Source organism: Abramis brama (assembly GCF_963993115.1).
Source record: "Abramis brama genome assembly, chromosome: 3".
Taxonomy (NCBI): domain Eukaryota; kingdom Metazoa; phylum Chordata; class Actinopteri; order Cypriniformes; family Leuciscidae; genus Abramis; species Abramis brama.
Window position 1 is genome coordinate 60,668,721 of NC_139965.1, and position 14,453 is coordinate 60,683,173.

At 40.1% G+C, this 14,453-nt stretch overlaps 1 protein-coding gene across 8 annotated transcripts in view; it reads left to right on the forward strand.

Moving 5' to 3' along the window:
• The window catches only part of cbfa2t3 (CBFA2/RUNX1 partner transcriptional co-repressor 3), a 66,272-nt gene that overhangs the window by 17,677 nt on the left and 34,142 nt on the right, over positions 1 to 14,453 (forward strand). Inside the window, exon 1 of one of the 8 annotated variants that reach the window (XM_084108667.1) lies at positions 2,983 to 3,849. The exons of the other annotated variants lie outside the window; for them this stretch is intronic. The gene's annotated coding sequence lies outside the window, so the exon portion shown is untranslated. Of the gene's footprint in view, positions 1 to 2,982; positions 3,850 to 14,453 lie in introns of those variants that run through there. 8 annotated transcript variants of the gene reach the window in all.

The window sequence follows — 14,453 nt, forward strand, 5'->3', positions numbered from 1 at the left end:
TTCAGTACGGTGGATTAAGAATTATGGGTGTAGAGGATTTATTCCATATCTGTGAGCTGGGTATTAGCTGTCATGAGAAGGAGAGGTGGAGCCGGTGCAATGAGGGCTGGGCTTTTACTGGATTTCTCAAGGCTGAGAGTTTTGATCTAGAGTTGTGTTCAATTCTATTCACTTCACACACATTCACACTGGCACACGCCCACACACACACACATGCTTTTACTCACACGCTTCCCTTAGGTCAATGTAAAGCTCTTTACTTCAGTAATGTGACGTATTTTCAGGTAAAAATTAGGAAAATAATGTAGGCTAAATCTTATGATTTTATCAATTTTTTATCCAAATCAGTTTCTATAACAGATGGACAAGTAGGAGGGGTTGAAATGACAATTTTGGAAACGTCACAGATACATTTTATGGATATTTATATATTTTTTAAGTGCACATATAAACTGTTTACAGTAAAATAAGGGTAACCCTTTACAATAAGGTACATAAATTAGCTGCATTATGCCAGGTTCTGATGACACGATATCAGCCCGATTTTGACACAATCCGTTTGACGCGGTCGCGGTGATTCGTAAACGACAATGAGCGTCGGGACGCAAGAATTGATTGTTTTTTTTGATTGGTTCGTGGAGATATGGGAACAGTTCTCCTGTCTTTATGCTTCCTCGAGGGACGTCCACGAGTGAAAAAAGATAAATGCTGGCGAACGATTGCAGCAACCCGGTGAGAACTGGAATTAGCATTAAGCTAACACGCTGATTCGGTAGCCATTGTCAATAATTCATAATATATATGTAGTTCTGATATAAACGCTGATGTCTACAGTAGTGATTAAAGAGAGTAAATCACCTTTTGAAAGTAGCGTGACGCTTCATATAAAGCTTGTATTTAATTACATCGTTACGCCAGTAGGTGGCGACACGTGACTGTTAAAATATGTTTTTGTCATTGAATCATTCATTCAAGAGATTCGTTCAAAAACGCATTCATCCAGTAATGAAACAAGTAATGTATTTGAGTGAATCATTGAATTATTCACACAACCCAACTTTTTAAATGAATTAATTCAAATGATCTATTTAAAAAAAAAAATTGACTCCAGCAATGACATTTTGTCAGAACCTCTTGTAAATTACATGTTATTTTGTTTAGTTACAAACCCGAATTAACATAATGAGGTAATTTTACTTACAATTTGTTACACTGTAATTATATATGTAAGTACTGATTCATATTAAGTAACTAAATACTTACCATAGGGTTAGGATTAGCATTTGGTTTAGGGTTAGTTGCATGTAATTATGCATAATTTATAGTTGTAACGTGTAGCAATTTTGTGCGCTTGATTTCTTATAATGGACCACTGTAATAAAATAACCGTGGAATGTGGAAGAAAATCCGTAACAATAACCAGTAATGGATTAATGTCATATTTGTGATTTTATCAGAGTGCTTATAATCTTTCTCAGGCTGACCAAGCAATGGTGTGAGTGAAGGAGGAACGGGGCAGATGTCTCTGTGTACTTTTCTCCAACAGCACTAACTGTGTTTGTTTACATGTCTTTACATCCTTCGTTTCTGAGGGGTGGGGAAGAAAGAAAGGCAGATGTGTGTTTCTCATCAGCTCACCTGCGGTGACACCGCTAAATCCTCCCCTAAAACTGAGTCACAACAACAGTGAATGGCTAGCAGGTGCAGTGATGGTTAAACAGTCAAAAAATGGGGAATCAACTGAATAAAATGGAGAAGTTGGTCCATTTTTCAGCAGCAGCGGCAGCTGTATTTACTAGAGCTTTTCCGCCAATGCCTCAGAATATGTTCTGCATTGAAAATTCTGCCCAAACCACAAGAAAAAGTCATATTCATATTCATATGTCGGTGGAAATGCCATCTCTTATCCATATTCATAAATAGTGCATACGACTGTCACATACAGTCACACTTGAATGTTAAAATATCAAGTGCCATTTATTGCAAAACATTTTCAGAAAACATTTGTTATATGCAAAAAATGGCTTGGAAATGTGTATGCAGATGCCACTTATTTGCAGTAATATTTGACATTTGTAGTGCACTATATATTGTTTTACCACACAAATAAAACAATATGGATAATTAAAGTCTCAAAGTAAATAATTACTGACAATACAGTCATCTTATAAGAAGTCTCAGACACATTCAGTGAACTGATATATGGACACTTATTAATATCAAACTGAGTGCCATTTATTGCAAAACATTTTCATAAAACATTGGTTAGGTTGAAAATGATAAACCAAATGAAGGCAAAAAGTATTTGGATCAAATGTTGGAATATGTGTAAAATTTGCTTTAATATTTGAAATTTGTAGTGTAGCCTACTATACATTGTTTTTACCACACAAATAAAACACTATGCATAGTAGCAGGCAGTTAAATTAGGCCTACTGCTAAAAGTAGGACTATCCATCCATCAACAGTCAATGTTTTAGCACATGATGCTCCTGTAAAATGAAATACTCAGTTTGTAACTATGTTACAAAAACATCATATCTCCCATCTGATGTGAATGGCCTCGATCGGGCTCCGGGCACCAGCTGCCTTGCTGTCAATCGCCTGATGAATGCGCGTGTACGTGATATGGGGAAACAGCGGCCCCTAGCGGCGCCTGATCAAAATACATTCAAAAACCCGTTTCCCTGACCATCAATAATACTGCTCTCCGGAGAATCAATCTGACATTTTTATCAGACGGGGACAGCGCTTATGATCCCTTAAGAATTGCAGAAAAGTGTGGGCACATCCTAATTATGTTAATAGCAGGTCTATTAAAAATGTGATATGAATTATATTAGGAATCGTCAATATCAGAACGGGGTTATGCCGCACAAGGGAGGCAGGCTGTCAGAGAGAGAGAGAGAGAGAGAGAGAGAGAGAGAGAGAGAGAGAGAGAGAGAGGGGGGGGTTAGGAGCGCAGGAGAACGCTTCTCCTCTCCAGATGGTGTTTTAAACGCAGACAGAAGGGTCATTAGACAACAACACACCAGCTTCCAACCACTGACAACAACAAAAATAAACCAAAACGCGAGATGGTGCAGAGCGAGACAACGCGGAATGTGTAACATCAGTTTAGCCGGGACGCGAATGATGTTTTTAACGGACCGTTTTTTCGAATTCGGTGTGGCGGGAGTTCGCGAAGGACAGTTGGAGTATTAACGGAAAGATCTCCGAAACACTCCCTATCTAAATCGTTTCTTTAGACGAGGACTTTCGGGATTTACCACAGACAATATCCACTACACTTCTACTTGGAGAAAAATGGAGCATCAGTGGCAATATTAAAAAACATATTCTATGTTATTGGAGGGATCGCGGACATCTTCTGTGGAATATTATATAAAATCCATCAAGAACGCGAGATCTGAATCGGAGGACTTTGCGATTTATTTATTTTTTTGTGATTTGAGAAATCGAAGCGAACTTTTTTTTCGCCCGATGCATTTTTACTAAGAAATTTCTGAAGATTTTGACATTTGAAAGGAACGTAATACCAAAGTCTCACTACTTTAATACTAAATCTCCGCTGTGTTCTAGCTTTGAATTATATATTTTCGTTCTCTTCAAATTGAATTACCTCATTATTTATTACGAAAGTCAACATCGCGTGCAATCCAAAGGAGTTCAGAACTCATTCTCTATCTTCAGACACTCTTACAAAACGGCATATATGATTTTTATTCATTTTGGAAAGTTCTTGCCCTTTTCAATGAAGATCGAGGCGTAATAATCTCCCTTCTGTTTTTATTTTTCGCGTGGATTATTTTGGCTGCAATTACCTCAGTTTGACTTCGACCTTCAAAAGTAAGTTATGCCTCTGCTTTATTTATCGTTTAATATTAACGGCTATTTCTTAAATACATTTCAGTACAGTAGGCTATGGGCTGATTATTTCATATGCTTGTTAAGATGCATATGTCTTCCAGTAGGCTACCAAATATAGAAATTAAATGATAAACAACATGTGTGTTCAGGACAGGTACAGTTTTAAATATGAAATGCAAACGAGTAAAATAACGAGTTATTTCGAATCAAATTTAGGAGCCTGTTATTATCAATAAATGTTCTATTATCACTAAAATGAATTCGAAACAAAAATTAAACCTATATTAAGTCATACAAACTATCTTTCTTAATTAGCCTATTCGTTTTAGTCACAGTCTATGAAAACAACCCAGAAACTGATAAAAATTGGAAAAGTTCATTTAATGGCAAAAAATTCCAACCTCTTTAAAAACGATTCCGTTTGATCGGATCTATCAGAAATTAGCTCACATGCTGCCTTGTTTCACATATTCTGAACAGAAAGAGCTTTCATTTATGTTTATTATAAAACAATATTTCACTGAGAAGCAATCTGGCTGATAACAAAACTACAGCATATTTAAGCTTTAATCTAATGGAAAAGTAGCAGTCATCGGCCTGGCAATCTCTGCACCTGTTCATCTTAAAATGATTAGTTTAGATATGAGCAGAAAAATGAAGATTTGATCTGGTGCATTATGATGAATTGTTCATTGCAACCTTGCCAGCACACCGATGGATGAAACCACAATATGCTCTGTTGCAACATCACTTGTCTTAACTGTCCTTCAGTCCAGCCCAGTCAGCATTGATGCTCCTGCAAACCACCACTTTACTCTTCAATTGACCCCAGTAAAGAGCAGCTGAATTATGAATGAACAGACGGTAATAGTTTTCCCAAACAGCTGAATGTCTAAAGGTGAAACCGCACTGTGGCCACAGACTATCCTTAAACATTACCACCAAACAGCCCTACAGGCAAATATCCCTGCGCACCGACTAAGAGAACGCCATTCATTAATCAAAATGATTCAGTTTGCTTTCATAGAAGAGTCAGTATATGAAGTAAAGACAGATGAGGGGACATTGGTAGTGTGTTGATATGGAGAACTTGTTTGAGGGTCTTAAGAGTCAGTGTTACTATAAACTGCTAATATTACAAGTTAGTCAACTTTTTTTTCCCTTTAAGACCGTTCATAATAAGTCAGCTACATAAAAATGTAGATTGTTCTAATTTGACACTGAAAAGTAACTAACTGATAGTTGATCATACTAGTTCTTAAAGGGACAGTTCACTCAAAAATAAAAATGTTGTCATCATTTACTCACCCTTATGTTGTTCAAGACCTGTATGAGTGTCTTTCTTCTGCTGAACACAAAAGAAGAGATGTTAAGAAATGTTGTTAACCAAACAGTTGACAGTAGCCATTGACTTCCATAGTTTTATTTTTCCTATCATTAACTGTCTGGCTACTGACATTCTTTAAAATATATTCTTTTTAGTTAAACAGAAGAAAGAAACTCAAACAGGTTTGGAACAACATAAGGGTGAGTAAATGATGACAGAATTTAAATTTTTGGGTGAACTTTCCCTTTAAGACACAGTCTTAACATAATGGCTATGTTTATGCAAATTGTTGACAAAAGCTAAATACATATGCTTAAAACATTAAAAACAAACAAACAATTATGCACCAAAATTCATATACTTTTATGCACAAACAAACAATTATGCACCAAAATCATATACTCGTATGCACACTGACTACTTCATGATTTGCACTCACTGTGAATCTAGTTTAGTACAAAAAAAAGTGCAATGCAAACTGTCACTCGGCGCTGATCTGCAGTGAGAACTCACTTGTACTGTCAGCTTCTGTGTGGCAGAGATCTTCGGTTTACTATGCTAGTGTACAGGACAGCTGTTTTCAGGTTAGGAGAGTGTGTCCTTGTGGCAGTGACTGCAATGAGAGCAGGGACATGGTGTGCACTGGAGGTAATTATTGTAATTTGAGTGCGGGTGCAGGTGAAGTTTGCCGTCTCGTAATTAACGAGAGGAGCAGATGGCGGTGGGCGGGAGATGGTGTCGGCAGACGGCCGGTAAAGGGGGGAGGGAGAGAACGAGAGAACGAGGGGTCAGCCTGCGATCAGTATAAGCACCTGATCGGCCAGGTAGCCTGACTGTCACCTGCGAGAAAGTCCTTCACGTGGCGGGAAAAAAATTCCGTTAAATTTACGGTAAAAAAAATAAACGGTAAATAACAACATTTGAGGTTTTACAGACTTATCTTAAAATTACAGTAAAAAAAAAACTTATTTCACTATCTGATATAATCACCTGTGAGAAAGACCTAGCTAACAAAACACAAGGCGGCAGAAAAAAAATACTGTTAAATTTACGGTAAAAAAACGGCAGCTGTGATTGCCAGAAATTTACCATAAAAAATACGGTAGCGACTTAACTTAAATCTACAGTAAAAAAAAAAAAAAACGTATTTCATTATCTGATATAATCACCTGTAAGGTTCGTTAGTTAACTATAGTCATTAGTTAACATTGTGATGTGCTGGGGACATAAAAAGGGCTTTTGCGTTCATAATGTTGGTACACTGGTTCGAATCTGGCATGCAGCATATCCTGATCCCATTTCCGTTAAATAGAGCGACATAAGATATGTTTCCATCCACCTATTTTTTTTGTGTGCACATTTTGAATTGCATAAAAAAAACCAATGCAAATAAATTCTAAAAATGCGCTTAACATTTTTTATCCGATGAGCAAAAAATACAATGGAAACACATTTACAGAATAAATCCCTCAATGTGCATCAAGAAACATTGAGGCTGTGATTGGATGACTGGAGTAACCAGCGGACCAATGGCATGGCAGCATCTCAAATGTTGGTTTGGTGTTTCTGAAACGCCAGAGTCAAAGTGTGTGATCAGAATGATTTGGTTTAATTCCCTCCAGAAGCGTCTCACACACACGAGTGTGTTCCCGAACACCAGCATCCGAACGCCAGAGAACACGACAGCGTTTACTGTGTTTCATCTGACGCTCTGAGACACACTCGTTTATGATGGAGGGAAAAAGAGCCAGGTTAAAGCAACTTACATTTTTATTACTGATATCTAGAGAGCTGACAGATCACACACTCATCCTAATTCCCATAATGCATTGTGCGGTCCCGAGCAGGTGGGGATGACCGCAAGCTTTACAAGAGAGGTGTTTGAACCTGTTTTGTTTTTTTTGTCGACGTCTTTAGAAGAGCTCAGTGGAGATTATCCTGGTCATTAGCTGCCACAGAGAGCACTTATGTGTCACTTATGTCCTGGTGTGAGGAAATGAATCTCAGACTGGGTTAAAGACCCCCCCCCCCCCCCCCTTCCAAAGTTGCATGCATTGAAAGGAATGCCACGCTGCATAAAATAAAAAAATCCATAATTTCACAGTGTGCACCACAAAATCAATGGGATACAGGAAGAGTTTAGAGATTGCAGGCAAAAGTGGCACAAATCTGATTCAAAACAGTGTGAACAGCACAAAGCAAACATTATCTGATCTTTTCTGATTAGGACTACATGCATACATGTCTGATGTTTTGCAGTGCAACTTTTACATCACTCTAGATCGACAACTCTACGCTGCAAAAGACTTTACATACAGGGAGTTCTTTGGTCACTTGGTTAATATGGAAGACGGCAGTGAGGTTAGTTATAGAACTTATAAGTATTACGGTGACGGCTCTATACAAGGGCAAACTTGAGGGAAAACTATATGAGAAAAACCTTGTCCCCCGTCCTGAGATTTGAGATCGACAACTCTACGCTGATGGGAGTCGCTCCAAAGACTTTACACACTGGTAGTTCTTTGGTCACGTGAAATTCGCTGGCTTCTGCGGCACATCAACTTATAAATGAATGTGGACTTCATTGGATTCCATGTTGCCTTCCGTATGACTGCGTGCCATCTTTGTTAGTATTCTTTTGCACATGCGGATGAGTTCAGGACTGTGACTAGTTATATCAGAATCTGATATTGGCCACATAATGTGAACAGCCAAACAATTAAGGATAGGATTTCAAACCACATACAGATGTAGTTTGAAATGTTTCATGTGATTTTTTTGCTGTTCACATTAGCTAATTCTGATCTGATTTCAATCAGATATGCACAAAAATCAGATTTGGACTGACAGTCTGAACGTAGCCACTCGCTCAGTCCATATTTAACATCTAATGAATGTCATATTTGATCGGCCTCCTAGTTAAGTGAGTCTCAGTACCTACTCAGGGGTGAAGGCTGTATAAATCCGACTGTTATGGCAAATTGCCCCATCCGGGCATCCTACAGTGCCGACCCCGGGCTCCCAGTGGGAGTGCCAGGGAGAGGGAGCAGCAGGGATGGGCTAGGGGGGCAATTGCCATAGTTTTAGCCCTGTTTATCCCTCCAAACAGTGGGAAAGACGGCGACGGTGCGGTGAGCACATGTGTTTGACATTACTGTGACATGGCGTCCTCTTTCGGGAGAAGGAGAATGTCAGAGAGCAGTGGAGCCGGCCAGCTTCCAAACATCTGGAGTAACAAAAACACATTTACGCCACATTGTAGGAGTGGGGAGTTCACTCTGAGAGAAAACCACATCACTCTCAGAGACACTCGCTGTACTTGTCTTTCCTTTGCCCATTTGTTCTCACAAGAAATGGTGTTGTCCTATCTTAAAAACACAATTAGTCAGCTTTATAAAAGATTGCATGTAAAATAGACTATCTGCATTAAGTCTGGTCCACTCTGTAGGCTTTTGTGGCCGAGACCCGCCCACTTAGACAGGAAGAGACTGTCTGATTGACATGTGAAGTGACCAATCACATGTTTAAGAGGGGGTAAATCTGAAATCTCCAAAACTGAATATACAAATGTGCTCAAGGGTTTAGTTTAATTGCATGCGTGTCTACTCATGATGGGGACGGAGAGAGAGAGCCAATCAGCAGTAGCGGGCGTGTCCACTCATGATGGGGAAGGAGAGAGAGTGAGCCAATCAGCAGTAGGGGGCGCGTCCACTCATGATGGGGAAGGAGAGAGAGAGACAATCAGCAGTAGGGGGCGTGTTGGCTCATTATATGGAGGAGAGAGAGTGAGCAAGAGGGAGATTTGATGAAAGATTGTAGAAAGAGAGATGGCTGAGAGACATTACAAAGGAAAGCATTTTTGTTCTTCCTTATCGTTTGTTCGTCATCTTTGCTTAATTTTTCACAAAGCATTATTTTGCCTTGCTTCAGCTATGATAAAGACACATCCAAAGACACACATGCATTGCGTTTCCTGCATTTTGGGGGCGGAGCAATGAAGGGAGGGGGCGTGTTTGTTTGGGTTGATTTCAAATATCAACAGTGTTCAATAACAATTCGCTTACTGCACCTTTAAGTGCCTTGCATATCTTTAATTAATGCTAAGAAGTTCGCAAACACTACCAAAACCATCAGTTAGATCTTGAAGCGCACATTGTCTCCCATCAGACTTACAGAAATCTATCAGCCAATCAGGTTAAAGCTTACATTTTTAGAAGGCTCTCGTCAGAGATACGGACACATTTCTCAAAGAAATAAGAGACTGCTCAGGCTGATGTTGCAAGATTGTTGGATCCTCATTTCTCTGTAATGAAAAACAGACGTGATCTGGTCAAACTGGGGACATTGTAAACCTCTTTGAGAAATGGCTCCCATTATGATTCGGCTTGTTTTGTTTGGATGATAAGCAAACTCTTGGTAAATAAGAAGGTGGGGGGGGGAAGAGAGGAGGATAAAAGGATAAGTTGCCAGCGGAAGTATGGCTGAGAGACAGGGCACCAGCTGGAGTAATCCCTGCTGTAGAAGGGTTTATTAATCAAACAGTGTGGAAGTTCATATCAGCGCTCCTGTCTGTGATAAAGCTAGTTCCTCTCTCGCCCTCAGCCAGTTAGTTATCACACAGTTCTGAGTGGTAACTACAGATGAAGTTCAGTTATTAAGCCCTCACACACACATACAATTCTCCTCACAATGATGTTAAAGAATTGAGAAGGGGCTCTGGGCTGGATTGGGACCGGGAGACGTACGATGTAGCGTATTTTCACAAATTAAAGCAGCCGTTATCTCACGGAAACAGAAGCAGAGCGCCGGACTATCCTGTCATTCTTGAAATGGGTTTGAGCTGAATTTCACTGCGGCTCCAGTCTCTTACGAAGACCTTAATCTAACGCAGAGGTCTTCTCTGATCAGTTATTGTTCCACAACCAGGGATCCAGCAGAAGGAAGTTTAATTTCCATACAAAAAAAGGAACGTTTTCAAAGCAAATGGAATTGGGAGAAACATTTTTTTGTTGATACCAGAATGTTCCAGTTGGAGGAGGGGGGGGGGGGACTTTTAAGAGGATATTCCTATGGAAATGAATACAAATTCCTGCAGAGACTTTATAGTATCAAAAGTGTCTCTTAAAAGGGGAGGGGAAAAGCTGAATTGATCCCCACTGAGGACCCAGCATGACCGAGAGAGAAACACAAGGACAGGGAATTAATCATTATTATATTCTTGACATATTTAGTTATTTAGCATATTTAGGCATTATTAACAGTGCGCCTATGTAGGCTGCTCACTTGTATATTAATTTATATTTATATTTTATCTAAAGTTTATTAGGGATGCACAATATATCGGCCACCATATCGGTATCGGCTGATTTATGTTCATTTTTAATGTTATCTTTATCGGCCCGATAAGAAAATTTGGCTGATATATTAAAGGCGATAAATAATGTATTATTTCTTTCAGCCGAGACACTTCAGATGCGACTGTTCAACATGATGGGTTTGAATTGCTTGAAATATGATTGGAATCACTTAAAAAAGGAAAATACAGTAAAGTGCAACATGTGAAAGTGAATGAATGAAAGTCTATCATATGGGCAACATAAAATGAAAATAAGAAAATAATTATAATTGTGTGCTTGGGACATGGATTTAATGGTGAGGATCACTGTACCATTACTGCTTCAATAATTTAATAGAAGAAGAGAATATTAATCAATATACACTGTAGATAGATAACTTTGGTTATGTATATGTTTATGTGATTTTGCATGTGTGTGTGTGTGTGTGAGTTGAGCAGGTTATAGCCTTTTGTGCTCCATAAATCAGCAAGCTGTAATGACGCAAGAGCCAAAGCAAACAAGAGCAGTACTAGGCTACAGCTGGCCATAGCCTAAGAGAACGAGAGAGCGAGAGAGAGTGAATACAGTGGAGAGACAGCAGCTGTCAGGCCCGAATCGTGCACCTGTCTCACAGGAAGAGTCGGGCCACTATTTCCTGGATACGCCTCCTACGCCAAACACTTCTGCTGTTTTCTCAGAGAATATACGAGGGAGAGAGAAAAAAGAGCTAGTTATCCGAGTCAGGGAGTTAGGGTGAAAAAAGTGAGTCAGTTGCTAGCAGAGCCAGATCCTGACTTATGACCGAGACTTTGAAATAGATATATTTTAGAAATAAATACTAGCAGTACTGTACAAAACATCATGGGAATCAGTGCACTGCATTCAACTGTAAACATCAAGTTAAAGATATCCTACATTGTTGCATGACACATCAAATAACGTCATGTAACGTCAATAGTCTAATCAAATAACGAGTCAGTGAGGTAACGGCTGATGGCATGAGGATATACAGCATTTCACATATTATTGTGAAATTTTGATGGATGTAGACTGTCGTTTTGGTTTTTACTTTTGTAAAAATAATAGGAGAACTATGGTACAATGCCTTTCAGCCAGCAGAAGTGCACACAACCACTCAATGCATGTTCATCCTTCTCCCAGGTAATAGTCATCCATGTGACAGGATGTGACATCACTTCTAGCGCAGTAACAGATGGTGAGCATGGTAGCCTGGCGTTATAGCCAATCTTGTTTTTCTTCCAGTCATGTGAGCAGGAGATCTGCAGTGTGTGTGTGTGTGTGTGTGTGTACAGGCCCTGTGTGTTTTGCTTGGCACGCGTCCTCTTTGTTTGTTAGGATTGTCAAGGCGGGTCCTCTGGAGGGCTTCTGTGTCTAATTCCCCAGCCGCCCCTCACGCTGCCTGTATGCAATTAACAGAGTAATTAAAAGCTTGATGAGCTAATTGGAGCTGCAGGTGTTTTGATTGGGGAGCTTGTTTGTGGAAGTGCGGAGAGCAAACAGATTCCTGTCATAGATCATTTTGTCTCTTTTTTCCATACTATAAAAGTAATACATGAGTTTAGGGAAAGCGAAGCTATTATAATTATTTATCAGCCTTGATGGGAAAACTGCAATCGTTCCATAACGATCGTTCCTGTAGGGCTGAAGGACAAGCATGTCTTATTATTTGTCCAAGCATTAATTATAGCATTATGGCTCTCTTAGAAGAACAAAACTGTTTCATTCTTTTGTGTAGCTTAATGTTGTTTCCAGCATCAAGCAAACTCTCTCTCTCTCTCTGAAAGATGATGTTTAATGTAAAGAATTATGAAGAGAAGGATTTTAGGCCAGTGAGATTCTACAGTTGGACCATAAACCAATAGAAACCTCATTGCTTGTTGTGTTCACATCTGCCAGTTGATGACAGAGATAATGTCATTTAACAGCGATGTGCAACAAGACATCTTGTCAGCCCAGAGTGTATGCCTAATTCAAACAGTCTTTCACTTTCTTCCTCGTCTTTTACACATTTATTTTATCTTCCCCTCTCACTAAAGAACTCTGTGTCTTTGAATATCAGTTGACAGATGTGTTGGTGATGGCTGCATGCCTGCATTACTCTTGGTCCCCAGATGTCTGAGCTGAGGATGGTCCTGTGTGTGTGTGTGTGTGTGCTTGTGACAGTTATTGTTGTTCAGGTGTGTGAGCTTGAGCTCTGAACAACGACAGACACCGTGACCACCGCCTAAAGCACGACGGTTACTTCAGGCAGCAAAGGAAACAACTACAAACGCAACAAGTCCACAGAAGGGTGGAGGGACACGAGAGTCAGAAACGAGTCTTGGACTGTGAAACGGAGAGATTCTTCACACTGAAAAACCCCAGACCACTTGCATGAAGCTAAACAACAAGCACCTTCTTGTAAATTTGCTCTTGAATGTTCCTTACTCATGCAGAAGTGGCCAAACACTCATCTCTGCATCTCGACTGGTGCCCAGCGCTGTCCTAACACACTCCAGATGGGCCGAGCTGGGGAGTTGTTCTTGGCACGTCCCGGCTCGGCTGAATGTCACAAATACTTTCCTTTATTTAGGAATGGCTAAGGCCGGGCGGCTGAAGAGAGGATAGGAGGGAGTGGGGTAGAGAGAAGCTCAGCAACATCTGGGTTTTATTAGCAGCCATTGGGAGAAATCTGAAAAGGAAGTTTTTTTCTTTCTTGCCTTTTTGGGTAGTGCTGGACTTTCCACTGATTACACCCTCCCTGTGGAGAACAGATGGCACTGAAACTTAAGTACAATTTGATCAATAATCAAAATAAAATCCGAGAACGTATAAGAGCTAATCTAGCTTGTGTTTTGGATGCTGCTTCATAGCATGAGATCCTGATGTCCCAGTTTTCTCAACTTGCCTAACCAGCCAGAATTCCTTGACCAGTTTTACCAGCTTTATTCAGGGTGGTTAAGCTGGTCCATCAACATGCACCAAATCAGCATAAACCAGCATTGACCAGCGAGATAAGAGGAAGCCCCCCTGAAGTTTAGGAGCTGGTTGGAGCAAAACTGTGCAGAGCTGTGGCCCTCCAGGAATTGAGTTTGAGATCACTGCTCTAGGTAATGATTAGGTTTAGGGTAGGGTTAGGACTATGTCTAGGACCTAGACATGGGACAAGGATGCGGGTCCAGGAGCACATCCTTCTTGGGTAAAACAGTGTAAACCCCTTTTGAAAGTGTGTTTGGAAAACGATCTGTCAATCAACAGGTTTCCTTTTGCTCTGTTCATAAAGTGTTAGTCAAGCTGAGCTGAGATATTCCCCTCTTACCACTTCCTAGATGAGGTGAAACCCAAGAGAACAGCATTTAGTGTACGTCTTCCTCATAACAGAAGGATATGTGGATCTCTTTGGAACAGTGACAAGAGAATGTGTCTGTACACTCTTTAACACAACTGTACTGTGGTTATACACACACTATTTTTGGTGACCCCGACATTCTTTCCCACACACACACGTACATGCTGGATGTCTCTCTCATACACATACATATACAGAGTCTCAGGGCCCAGGGGTCTGTTCAGCTTGTGACTAAATACGCATTTATTGCCATCTGAATGTTTGTTTTCTCAAAACATATTTGCTCAGCTGAAGACGCCTGCTTAGGCTCACAGAGAGTGTGTTTGTGTGTTGCGTGCTCTCTCACCCTTATTGTACTCTGAGTTGTAAATAATTGAGAGATAAGTTCGGTGTGGAGAGCACATTAGATGAAGACAAGTTGACTTTCTAACTCTGTTCCAATACATAACGAGCTGCCTTTCAGTTTACTACCTACAGTAAATAGGCAGCTGCCTTCATAAGAGTAGAGGTTGGTGTTCGAGTAGAAGACCCTCCTCCTGAACCTCCTTCGCATCGGAGACGCACATATGAT